Source organism: Tamandua tetradactyla, chromosome 9 (genome assembly GCF_023851605.1).
Source record: "Tamandua tetradactyla isolate mTamTet1 chromosome 9, mTamTet1.pri, whole genome shotgun sequence".
In the NCBI taxonomy this organism is placed as follows: Eukaryota; Metazoa; Chordata; class Mammalia; order Pilosa; family Myrmecophagidae; genus Tamandua; species Tamandua tetradactyla.
Window position 1 is genome coordinate 60756653 of NC_135335.1, and position 13971 is coordinate 60770623.

Genomic DNA, 13971 nt, shown 5'->3' on the forward strand with positions numbered 1-13971 from the left:
TGACTTAGAATGGATAGGGCTAGAAGGCCCCTAAAGAAGTTAGTTAAAAACCATAATTATAACACAAGAAAACCATGGTAATATCTGGCAATACAATAGATGAGAGTGAGATTTTAAAATGTACAGCTTTAATAAGTCTGCAATTAGGTACCCATCAAAAGAAAGGAACAAGGATTTAGAATTCTGTAGTCTTGAATAATTTAGCATTATGACATGAGATGAGAATGTCAGAAGGAAGGCTCTATTTGGATGGCAAGTCATATAAGTTTTATTTTTGTTCACATATATTCACAAGATTTGTTTCTTGGTTTACTTGGGGATCATGCTAGAAAGTGAAAGTCAGCTTGTAGGGCCAGACAACTGGCAGGTAAGGTGGCGTCTTAGTTTGCCAGAGCTACTATGACAAAAATCACCAAATGGTTTGGCTTAAAAAACAAACATTTATTGTTTCAGTGTTATGAAGGCTAAATATCCAAAATCAAGATGCCAGCAAATGCTTCTGGCTTCTGGATTCTTCCTGCGACTTTCTCTGACTGTGTTGGAATTTCTTCTTTTTTTACAAGACCTTTAGTCATGTGGATGAAGGCCCACAGATTCGGTTTGGCTTTGCCTAAAAAGGATTTTCAAAGGTCCTAGTCACAAATGAGTCCACACCTTAACTGATAAGAATATCCTTGAAGGTCCTGCTTACAAATGTGTTCACACCAACTATGGCATGGATTGTGACTTGCACATGATCCATTTACCAACAAATGCGATGATGAGGAAAAAGAAGGCCTGTTCATAGCATCGTGTTTCTGTAGGAGATGGGGTTTGGGTCAGGATGAAGGGAACTCAAAGGAAAACCTTCTTTATACAGTTTACTGGCCTTGTCAACATTGGCAATAAGGCTAGGAATAAAAGGTGAAGCTAAAAGCACTACAGGCTCTTGTCAGGAAAATCAATCATTCTTCTGAAGCCAGTGGACTCAAGTGTTGCTATTTAAAATTGTCTTTAAACAAGAGTGAGTTATGATCGATGAACGGATACTTGAGTGGTAGAAAAAGAAAATGAATGGAACTAGTACAGGTAGCAGGATTAATACAAAGTGATGAATTTTGAGCACATTATAGAGGAGCAGTCTTCATTATTTACCATGATGTGACCATGACAGAGGATGGAAGAAGGCAGGCAAGGCTGACAGTATTCGTGACCCAGAAAGACAGGGAAACCAATGAACATGTTCTCAGTAGATAAAAGGAAGCCTTTTATAAGGAAGGCAAATAAAAATAGAATTTAAAAATTTTTGAAACATGGAGGGCACTATGGTAGACAGTGCCATGTGCTAAAAACTCAAGGAAATTGGTCCCTTTATCTCATCACAATGGAAGCAGCATGGAGAAGTAGTTATGAGTTCTTGGGCCAGGCTGCCTGGATTTGGTTTTACCAGTTGTATGATCATGTGAACAATTACCCAAACTCTCTGATACTCAGATTTTCAATCAAACTGGGACATAACAAGGCCTACCTCCACTCTTGTGGTACCCATGTTTCTTTTCATAGGTAAAAGTACTTAGAACAGTGTCTATGAGTCTTTCTTAAATAAACACTTATAAAGTGTTTGGTGAAAAAAAGTGTGATTCTATTTTTAAAGAATAAATTTCAAAGTATAAAGAGGAGCCATCAAGAACTCGACTTCTCATCTAAAAATAATTTCAGTCTCAAGAGCTCTGAAAACTTACTTGCTTTTCTTAGATCTTCCATCTTCCTAAGAGCTATTGAAGCCAGAGAAAGCAGGGTGAAACTTGGGGTCAAGATGGTTCCCTTAGTTTAATTCCAAACTCTCCAATTTACTTAAAATGGCAACTGGGACTTCATTTATAACAAAACAAAAGAAAACAAAGCAAAAAGAAAAGAAAGCAGAGAAAAGAGAATTAAGAAAGAAATGACAAATGCAAAATGAAAGAATATTTGTACATATGCTATCATGAATCTTCTACTCCAATATTCTTCCTTACCTCTATTACAAGCAAAGAAGATTTTACATTAGTTGGCTCCTGAGGGTAAAACAAATTCAATAAGGAACTTGCAAGTGCAGAGACATAAATTTCCAATATTCTCTAGGACAATGAACTCTAACACTGTATCTTCCCTAGAGCAGAATTCATTTGCTTAGATGATCAAAAACCATAAATTATGAAGATTCATTCCAAACACATTTCTATTGATCTCTTTTTCACAAAGAGTCTTGGAATAAAAACCAGGTAAAATATTCTTGAAATACAGATATGAAATGCAAGGTGGTGATTCCTTTGAAAGGGGTATAATTCCACTAGTACTAAGTCATACATCCTGTGGTACATTGAATTACCTGTCCCTTCAAAAGACATGTTCTTAATCTAAATCCACTTTCCTGCAGGTGTGAACCCATTTTTAATAGGACTTTCTGAAAATGTTATTTTTAGTTGAGTTAAGGAACAAATGAATCAGGGTGGGCCCTAATCCATATTACTTGAGTTCTTTCCAAACAGAAGAAATTTGAGCACAGTCAGTCACACCTGTTCACAGAAAGGAGCCAGAAGTCAGTGGAAACCAGAAGACCAGGAAAAAAAAAGACCAGAAAGAGATGGCCACATACTGGCACGCAGAGGCACAAGCCAGGGAACCCGAAGGACTTTGGCAAACTAGCACCAAGGAGGAACGTATAGCCTTGCCAAACCTTAATTTTAGAACTTCTGGCCTTTAAAACTGTGAGCCAATAAATTCTTGTTTAAGCCAGCCCACTGTGTTGTATCTGTCATATCAGCCTGGCAAACTAAGACACATTCCTACAAAGATTATCTTAAAATAGCATTCAGTTATTAAAAAAATATAACATATTTAGTCATTTGGATTTTCTCCTAGTATTTTCTATTCAGCATAGTTACATATTAAGATCTAAATTGGATCTAAATTCACTACTCACACTTCAGTACTTATACATTCACATATTTTAACCTTCTATTTGTAAAGTGTGACCCAGAGGAAGTTTTATGATTCCAAGTTCATCATAGGGCAAAATGGTTTGAAGTTAATAAAAGTCTTTTACTTCTTAAGCGCATTTCCTTTAGTAGCCACACCTCCAAAGAACATTTATAGGAGGAAAAGAGCTAGAAGTGAAGGAGAAGTTGAGAAAGTTAGCAAGAATGATTATTACACTAAATAAATAATCATGACAGGAGAAAATTATTTTTATTTAGGAGCTCCTACATAAGCAAAGCCAAGATTCCTGTCTAACTGCAGACTACCTCTGTTACCTATGATCTGGCTGAGCATTCCTGACTCTCAATAGTTCATGTCAGATGTAACAGACTTGTTAATATCATTAAGCTAATAATTGTAATGTTTTAAAACTCTTATTTTCAGAAAAATCCTTTTGCTTTCCTTGCACAAAGCTTACATATGTTAATGTATTCAACAGATTAAATGCAGTGTCCTTGATCATGAGACTGGGAGGCAGGTGATCAAACTGGGCTGAAATGTGGGATGGGCCCCTTACCAATTTGGGGACATACTATGGCTTGTGTATCAAATGGTGGTGATAATAACTCCTCTCAGAGTTGTTTAGGAACTAAATTAGAAAAAGCATGTGAAATATATAGACACTGCAGAGACACTGTTAGAGCTTTTATTGAGGAAATGTCATTTTTCCAAGGCTAATTGTCTTGTCCAAAGTCACACAGGGGGTGAGGGTCAAAGCCAAGCTCTGTAAGCAGGTGTGTCTCCAGGCATTTATTTCTAAGTGTCTAAGACATTACAAAATTTGACTTTTATTCTGACTTTGGGCAAGTTCAGCTTTTTGTCTTTTAATTTCTAAACTATAATACAACAGTACGTCATGCATTGAATTGTGTCCTGCCAAAAGATATGTTTAAGTCCTAAACCCCAATCCTGTGAAGGTGACCGCATTTGGAGATTGTGACTTTGAAGATGTGATAAGATAAGGCCAAACAACACTAGGGCAGGCCCTAATCCAACATGACTGATGTCTTCCTGAAAAGAGGAAACAAACACAGAAGAGACAGCCATGCGATGGTGGAGGCAGAGAATGAAGTGCTGCAGCTACAAGTTGGTGAATGCCAAGGATGGCCAGGAATCCAGCAGAAGCTAAGAAGAGGAAAAGAGGGATTCATTCTTATGCCTTTCAGAGGGCACATGACCCTTGATTTTAGACATCTTGCCTCCAGAACTGTGAGACAATAAAGTTCTATTGTTTTAAGCCACCCAATTGTGATGTTTTGTGATGGCAGCCCTATGATAACTAAGACACAGCACAATGCAGATTTGACTAATGTTAAGATAACTACTCTTTGTGGCTGTGTCTCAAGAACTGGTCAAAGTGAACAGGAATACATGGGACTCTGATTCTATAATTCCTTATCAGCATACAGCTACAGAACAGTTATAAAGGCATGTGATCACGGCATAGAAATATACTGCTGCCATGGGTATGGGTGTTTCTTGAAACAATATATGTATTTCATTTTGGAAAACACCATATTCAAATGAATTGAGTGTAGTAAGGAATGGCAGTTATGATCTAATAAAAAAGCTTTAAATTGATTATAGTGAATACTTTTATTAATTATTAAATTTACTGATCACTAAAATGCCCAAAGCATAGAAAAGTATAATGAAGAAAATAAAATTCACTCACAATTTCACCGACCAGAATGATCAGTTTGCAATTATTTTTATGTGTCCTATTGCAAATGTTAAGCTCCCTTGCCTTTTTCTTTTTCCTCATATTAATTACTATATAAATACTGGTGCAGATATTTACAAGTATCATTCTGTAATTTGTATTATTGTTAACAATATATTGTATTGTTTTGTGATTTTAAGACTGTTCTAGTTTGCTAGCTGCTGGAATGCAATATACCAGGAATGGAGTGACTTCTAAAAAGGGGAATTTGATAAGTTGCTAGTTTATAGTTCTAAGGCCAAGAAAATATCCCAATTAAGGCAAGTCTATAGAAATGTCCAATCTAAGGCATCCAGGGAAAGATACCTTGGTTCAAGAAGGCCAATGAAGTTCAAATTCAAGTTCTCTCTCTCAAGTGAGAAGGCACATGGTAAACACAGCCAGGACTTCTCTCCCATCTGGAAGGGCACATGGCGAACATGGTGTCATCTGCTAGCTTTCTCTCCTGGCTTCCAGTTTCGTGAAGCTTCCTGGGAGGCATTTTCCTTCTTCATCTCCAAAGGTCACAGGCTCATGGGCTTTCTGCTTCATGGTGCTCAGCATTTTCTGCTCCCTCTGAATCTCCCATTCTTCAAAGTGTTTCCTCTTTTATAGGACTTCGGAAACTAATCAAGACCCACCCAGATGGGTGAAGACATGTTGTCACCTAATTCAGCTTAACATCCACTCTTGATTAAATTATATCTCCAAGGAGATGATCTGATTACAGTTTCAAACATACAGTATTGAATAAGGATTATTCTGCTTTTATGAAATAGGATTTAGATTAAAACATGGCTTTTCTAGAGGACATACAGCCTTTCAAACCAGCACAAAGATGTACATAAGCAACATGATAATGTATATCCTTTTGCAATTCTTAAATTTAATATTACATTTTGAGAATGTGTCTATATTAATACATGAAGATCCAATTAATTTCTTTTTAATGCTGCAGAATATTCCACTGTTAAAAAAAATGGAGTCATTTCTGTAATTCCCCTAATGAGGAGGGATTGTGCAGGTTCCTCATTTGCTGTAACAAACAGTGCTCCAGTGAAGATGCTTGCATGTGTGTCTGTAGGCATATGAGAGAGAGTTTCTCTGGGACACAACACCAGATTGCTTGGTCACAGAGTGTTCGTACCTTTAACTGTACTAAGTGTTGTCAAATTGCTCCCTGGGGAGTTTTTATCCTTTAATAATTTCACCAGCTGTATTATTGTCCCCTTTTTATACATCCTGACCAACACGCTCTTGTTGGATCTTGTAGGCGATCAGACAACTCATTTTGCTGTTGCTTTGTATTTCCTTTATTATATGAGAGAGTTAACACCTTTACTAATGGTTGGTGATCCCAGTTTCCAGTGCTCTTTATCTCAGTGAATTAAACCACTGCCTATTTGGTTGCACAAGTCAGGAACCTAGAAGACATTATTGACCCTTCACCCCCCTCAATGGTCATTCATTTCTGTTGATTCTGTTGGTTTTTCTTCCTAAACGTGTTTCAATTGTTCTCACTTTCTGGGCCTCTTTATCATCCTACTCCAAGTTGACCTCTCTGGATTATATATTAATGCAGAAGACTCCTAACTGGGCTCTGAGCGCCTCCTTTTGCTTCCTTACAGTGCATTATCTATCCACACATCAACTACGGTAATCACTGTTAGAGGAAATCCTAATTACTTTTTAAGTTGAGTAGGGTCTTACTTTCTAGGATTGCCATAACGAATCACCACAAACTTGGCAGCTTAAAATAATAGAAATTTATTCTCTCGCAATTCTGGAGACTCGAAGTCTGAAGTCAGCATGTAGGCAGGTCCGTGTTCTCTGTGGTGGAGACCCTTTCTTGTCTCTTTCTCTCTCCTGGTGATGCCCAGCGATCTTTGGCGTTCTGTGGCTCTGTTGCTGCATAACTCTAGCGTCCGTCCTCTTCCTCCCGATGGCCTTCTCCACTACGTGTTTGCATCTTCTTGTCTTCTTAGGAAGACACCAGGCATATTGGATTACAGCCCATCCTGAGTCAGCAGGATCTCCTCTTAACTTGATGGCACCTATAGTGATCTTTTCAAAAACATTCACTTTTTTTATAACTTTATAATTTTTTATAATTTTATAAAATATAAATTCTTCTGCCTCACACCCTCATGCACACAGTAGTTCCTAGCAGATTCAAAGAAATAGTTTGGTGTTCTAAGTCTTATTTAAGAATAATTAATCCTTCTGTTAAAAATTTTGCAGAATGTCTATGCAACCACTGAATTATTAACATAGGACTTGTGCCTTTCCATTACTAGGTCTTCATCTAAGGTAGTGAGATTCTTTTCTATAAAAGTAAGCACAATCAGGCAGTGCGATGATGATTCAGGGGCAGAGTTCTCACCTGCCATGCCAGAGACCCAGATTCGGTTCCCAGTGCCTGCCCATGCAAAAAAAAAAAAAGTACACACAATCACATAAAAGTCCAAAATCATCTTTCTAGGCCTTACTTATTTTTGAGCAGTCATTTCACTTCCAAAAAATTAAATGTGACCTTATCTGACTAGAAATCTAAAAAGCAAACACATCACTATAATAGAATGCTATAAAATGGTTTGCAATGATTATTCATGTAAAAATTCCATTTGTGTTAGCATTTTTATTAAAATTATCATTATTTAAAAGTGCAACGTGTAATTCATCATTTCATTTCTGCCTATTTGTAAATCTCTGAACATGAGCATATTCATAGAATTCTCAAGAACTCTAAGATCATACAGCATATTTCAGATATTTTTAGTCTGAGCATTTGGACGGTTCCTGCTTACAAAGTTTTGTATTCTAGACAATTTAATATTTCTTGTATATATTTAGTGTTTTTTTAAGTTTAAATAAACTCTAGAATACTATTTGCATGCCCAAGTTAATGTATTGAAAACTGAAAATACTTTGTGCAGACAATGACATAAGAATATATAACATGTTTAAAGAATATATGCCACAAATTTAATTATTGCTAATGTATTTATAGGTGTTAGCTCCAGTGTTGAAAAGCTTTATTTATATCAGTGAATTATCTGAGAGATGCCATGGATTGGAAATGCCAAAATGACTAGTTTGAGATCTAAGTTTGAAATATTTTTCTTTAAGTTTAAGGATGATCTATGTATAGCAGCCTTTGAATTTTTCAGGTGACTATTGCCCTTGGAGAAAACTCGAGTTACCATATTTTACATCTCTGGTGTATGTTTCCAAGAGAGAAGATGCTGAAGCCTCTGAAATCTTTATTTGCATTAATGAGGCAGAGAGAATAATTTTTCACATAAATATTAACATTGTAGCAGTGCCAATATAGTCTAAATTATTTCATGCTCTTTGATTAATATTTCAAAGTGCACAGAGTCTCTAACTTAATTAGTCCTAGTGCTATAAGAAGTAGATCAGGAGCCATTAATTTCCTGCTATTCGTTGCCAATTGTTTGCATCACCACATAGTCCCAGGGGTCCTAGAAAACTGCTTTAGTATCTGGAAGAACCCTGGAGGCAAGCTCATGGTCAGTCATTGCTATGCCCGAGAAGGAAAATTGCACTGCTTATCATATTTGATCACTTACACAAAGTCTTTATATGTTTACTTGCAAGTGATTTGTGCACCAGACTATGAATTGCCTGATGTAATTGATTCGCAGTTCACATGTAGAGAATGTGATGTTTGGTGGATTCCATCACACAAAGAAAATTCCTTTAACAAATTACAATTGGTTAATTCAATCAAAATTGAAGTTTTGCAATACTTTTCTAGAAACCTGTTTTTGTTAACGATGATTATTCCAAATACTAGGTCAGTGTTGAATTATTGGGATAACTTCAAAATATTAAATATTGATTGCTAATTGCTGAGTATATGCATATGGAATATCTATCATAATTCAAGTTTCATGAAGACTGGATGTAAAATGTTTATTTTTATAAATTAGAAACTCATAGTAAGTGAAAATGTCTGCCCAATTTAACTGAATAACTGTGTTATGCCAATAAACGTGTTCCATAGTATTCATCAACTCAGCTGAGAATGTGCACCTGTAGAATTGCTCTCCTTCAATGTTAAGCTATTTATTATTCTATAATAATTGGTGGTTGCAAACCTCTCTTAATTTGTTAAAATGTATTAAGCTTGATGGCTCTCCATACCAAAGTGTTATTTTGTGTGTCATTATGGTATATTCATTTCTGTATCCCAGAAAAAAAACATATTTTTAACACCATCTCTGAGGGTGTGAACCCATTGTAAATAGGATCTTGTGGAGGTTTTTTTTTAAGTTAAGATGTGACCAATTTAATAAGGATGGTTGTTACTTCTATTATGGGAGGCATTATACAAAGGAAGCCTTGGAGAGGAGCCAGAAGGTAGAAGTCATTGGAACCTGAAAGCGAGAGGAGAGGACATTGCCCTGTGATAGAAAAGCCAAGGAACCCATGGATTGGCAGTCCACTAGAACACTACCTGCCCAGGGAGGAAAGGAGCCTTCTAAGGCTCTGAAGCTGTGAGCCAATTAATTCCTGTTGTTAAGCCAACCCATTGGTATCTGTCTTAGCAGTCTGAAAAGTTAGATAGTCATACAGAAAACTCCAGTGGTTAAGAGTAAAATTATGGCTCCAGACAGTCTAATTTGGAATCTGGGCTCTGACATGTCCCAGTCTTTGACCTTGGGCAATTATTTAACCTGATGCTGCCTCCATTTCTTTAACTGTACAATGGGGAATAATGATAGTTGTGAGTCAATGAGGTTGTTTTGAAATAGAGTACATCTTCTAAAGTAAATAGAAAAAAAGGCAGAAAAATAGAAAGACTTCAAAATATTTTCTATTATGAGTATTAGTTAAGCATTCTGTTATTTAATATTTGAATTATATTATTTTTCAGAAAAAAAATGAATTAACTCTACTTAGAAAAATCTTGAAAATTTAGATGTAGATTTCATACCCATTGATCAACACCATCCATTCCAGTCATAGTTGTGATGAGTGGTTGCCCAGAGGTTCTTCTATCTATTCTGTAGCTTTCACAAACTTATAGGATAGTTTAATATATGTGGTTATTCCTTTACTAGGGATATAGTATCATACTCTTTGCAATCTGTTTTCACTCCCCTCTCAATTCCTTCCCCCCTTTACATACACATTTGACAATATATTCTTTTAAAATGTTGGTCAAATACTTCACAATATTGTTATTAGTAGTGTACTTAGACATTCTCTTTTTTATGGGTTGTTTTCACTTTCTCCTATGAAGCTGTCTTAAGAACCCTGCATGTTGCTTCCTTAGGTACATGTATAAGCTTTTGCCTGAGATTGATTTCTGAAAGTAAACTTCACTTTGTCACAACTTAAGTGATGTTTAATTTCATATACTGTAAATTGGCTTCTAAAATAGTTATTTTCCTTTATGGTGTGATGTCCTGCAGTGTCTGTTAATATTTATTTATTAACTTCTGACAAATACTTGATATTATCCGAATGTTAATACTTGACAATATTATGTTTAGGACTTGCCACCTTGTTCTTGTTATTTTATATTACTCTAAATACTAATAATGGTGGGAATCACTTTCTATTTTTATTAGTCATTGCCTTATTTGTTTTTTCTGTGAATTGCTTAATGAAAGCCTTTGACTAATTTTTCCTATTGAGTAGTTTACCTCTCTCCATCTCTGATTGATTTGTAAATTATTGAGAATGTTCATTATTTTTTTCTGTAGTATGTATCTCTATTTTACTCTTTCAATCATCTTTCAATTTCTATAATTCTTGTAGCTCAGCTTTAATTTAAACATTAATAAATAGTTGATTTCCATGTTTACATTAACATCCTATAACCAGTAATCAAAAACATTTCTCTAGAATCTAATCTTATTTTTTCTAGGATCTACTTATACATGTAGACCTTTAATCTACCTGAAAATAATCTTTGGAATTTTGAGATATATTAAATTTCTGAAGTTCTTTAATGTATTTTCCAAGATATAAGATTTCTTGTTTAAACCCTGTTTAGTGAATAATCCATCTATTATCTTCCTTTACTTCCTCACATACAAATGTGCAGTATTTTAAGACACACGTATATGTCACATTTAAAAATTATGTCTCAGATTTACTCAACATAGCTGCCCACTGAATGAGGTAAAAATACTAATCCAAGTTACATCTTTATAGTGTTTAGACCCCTGCCCCTCTTTTTTTTCTGTTTTGATGTCATATGAATTTAATGAGTTTAATCCTAGATTATAATTTCCAGAAACCATTCCTACAAGAATTAACAGCCTTGCATAATCACTTAATTGCACACCTTTGCTTGTTGCATCTGAATTCATCAAATTGGTGTTATTTCCTTCTTGCTGGAGTTGCAAACTAGAGAAGTTCTTTTAGAAGCAATGAGAGAAATTTTTAGAACTTGAATGTGTTGAAAAGCATTTATTTTATTCTTATACTTGAATTATTATTTATCTCTGTATAGAATCCTGTTCGAATTGCGTTTCTTAGAGCTTATGTAAACTTACCATATAAATTAATTCTGTCTAATATATAGAATGGTGTGAGGGTGTATGCATTCCAATCTATATAGATTTAATATATGCCAAATAATTTAGCTCAGTTCAGTGAAGCAAGGATACTTTATTTGATAAATATTTCTAATACAAAAGACTCACCATCCAGAGAAGAAAAATTTGTATTTCTATTAGTTTGCTAACACTACTGGAAATGCAATATACCAGAAATGGGTTGGCATTTATAAAGGGAATTTATTAAGTTACTAATTTGTAGTTCTAAGGCCATAAAAATGTCCAAACCAAGGCATCCAAGAAAAGATACCTTGACTCAAGACAGACCATTGTTTGTCACATGAGAAGCCATATAGCTGGTGTCTGCTGGTCTTCGTTCCCAGTTCTGTTGCTTCCAGCTTCTGATTCCAGTGTTTTCCCCTTTAAGCATCTGTGGGCCTTCATTTAGCTCCTCTAGAGCACAGCTCTGCATTCTGGTCTGTTTAACATCTCATGAGAAGGCACGTGGTGATGTCTGTTGGGCTCTGCATTACCAAACATCTGTGTCTAGGTGTCTGCTCTTTCTTTTGGCACTCCAAGCATCTCCAAATGTCTTCATCTCTTTTGGTTCTGATGCTTCTCTAAAATGTTTCCCCTTTTAAAGGACTCCAGTAAACAAATCAAGACCCACCTTGAATGGGTGGAGTCACATCTCTATCTAATAAAAAAGCCACACCCACAATTGGTGCATCACATCTCCATGGAAGTAATCTAATCAAAAGATTACCCATAATTTGGAGAGTCACATTGCCATGGAAACAGTCTAATCAACGTTTCCACCTTACAATATTGAATCAGGATTAGAGGACATGGTTTTTCTGGGGTACATAATACTTTCAAACCAGCACTTATATGATATCAAAATCTAAGTCCAAATGAATGAAAAACAAAAGTAGTATATAGGATTATACAAATCTCAGCTGAAAAATTACAAAAATATATTTTAGTTTAAGGATTATTGAAATTTATTAATTACAAAAATAAATGCATAGGTTTATGGTCGCTTAGGAGGCAGAGTTCTCGCCTGCCATGCCGGAGACCAGGGTTTGTTTCCCAGTACTGCCATGCAAAAGAAAAAAGAAAAAGAAATGTGTAATCTAATATATGAAATCAAGTTGATGTAAACAGTTTATTGGATACATATTCCATAAACAAAATCAATGAAACTATGATACAGATAGATTGAGAAGATATTTTTAGAACTTCCTGATAGCAGTTTAAGGGCTAGAATTCAGAAAGATTTTGAACAATTTGAGTAACAACCAAAAAAGCAAATCAGCAAAGGATAGGTAAAAGATATGAATAGGCAGTTTCGAAAAAAAACAAATTAAAGTAGACAATAAATATTTGAAAAGATACTCTGGTATTTATGAAAATTCAAATTGAATTAATGTTATCATGTCACTTTATACCCATCAGATTAATAATTAAAGAAAAATAGCAAACACAGCTGGTTGGGGTAAAGAGAATAGTGTACTTTCATACTTTGCAGATAAAAATTCAATGGCTTACTGAAAATACTTATGAGAATTTATCCTGTAGTTTAAAAATAATGGTATATTGGAATTGATTTTTCTGCAACAGAATTTCTAGTAGTTTCTTATCCAAATGGATAAGAAGCCATGTGCTCCAACAGTAGAAAATGGAAAAAATTGTGGTATATTCACACTGTAGTTAATATTCAGATAATGAAAATAATAATGTAACAGTTCCACTTCTGACAGTGGAAGACAGAATTTTTCTTAACAACACTCCTAAAATCAATAATTAGAGCAGAACAAAATGGGGAAAAGCTATTTCAAGGTATTGAGAATGACAAAGGCCACTAGGAGAATAACTGGTCAAGAGAAGAAGACTACGGTAGCCGGGCATTGCTTTTCCTTTTGAAATACTTGGCAATCAAAAAAGCTGAGAATTTGAGCCATTCTGGCAAACATTCCAGGCTTTCAGTTAGGAACCAAATATGGACTTCACTAGCATTGATACTCAAAGCCTAAATTATTTTCATCCCTGAATGGATTAAGTGAGCCAAAGAGAATCCTTTGTAGGAACAGAATGTCATAAAGAGCTTCAAATTTCCTCTATGATGTTTCATATAGAACATTAAAAAAATGAATAAAGAAATGACCAGACTATGAAAATACAAGTTTTGACTCCTGATAAAAAATCAGGAATAAGCAACATAAAATAGAAATACAACTGCAGAAGTTCTAGATAATGTAATTGACATGATTTTTAAACAATATAATTAAGATATTTAAGAAGTCTTAAGTAATTCAGCATAAACTTGTAACCTATTGATTTAAATTTAAAATACAGAACTGAAAGCTACAATTTCTGAAATTAGGAAGTCAATGTATGCATTTCACAATGGACTGGACCTACTAAGAAAGAATTACTGTCCTGGAGGTTAGGTCAAAAGAATATATCCCAGGCTGAAGCACAGATAGCGAATAAATGCAAAACTTCAAAAAGAGCATAAGAGATACATGAAATATAGGGAAAGTTCTAACATGCATGTAAACTGAAGTGTTAAAATCAGAATTGAGAGGCAATATGATAGAAACAATATTTGATGACATGTTTACTAATAAATTTTCAAAATAGACAGGAGACAAAACCACCAAAATCAAGAAGCAATTTAAAACCCAAATTTAACTGATACTACAAAATTCACTTCGAGGAATATCA

At 34.9% G+C, this 13971-nt stretch overlaps 1 long non-coding RNA gene across 2 annotated transcripts in view; it reads left to right on the top strand.

Moving 5' to 3' along the window:
- Positions 1–232: 232 nt before the first annotated feature.
- Positions 233–13971, top strand: part of LOC143646121 (uncharacterized) — a 40199-nt gene continuing 26460 nt past the window's right edge. For both annotated transcript variants that reach the window (XR_013157302.1, XR_013157301.1), the window contains exon 1: positions 233–367. This is a non-coding gene — a long non-coding RNA (uncharacterized LOC143646121). The remainder of the gene's footprint in view (positions 368–13971) is intronic.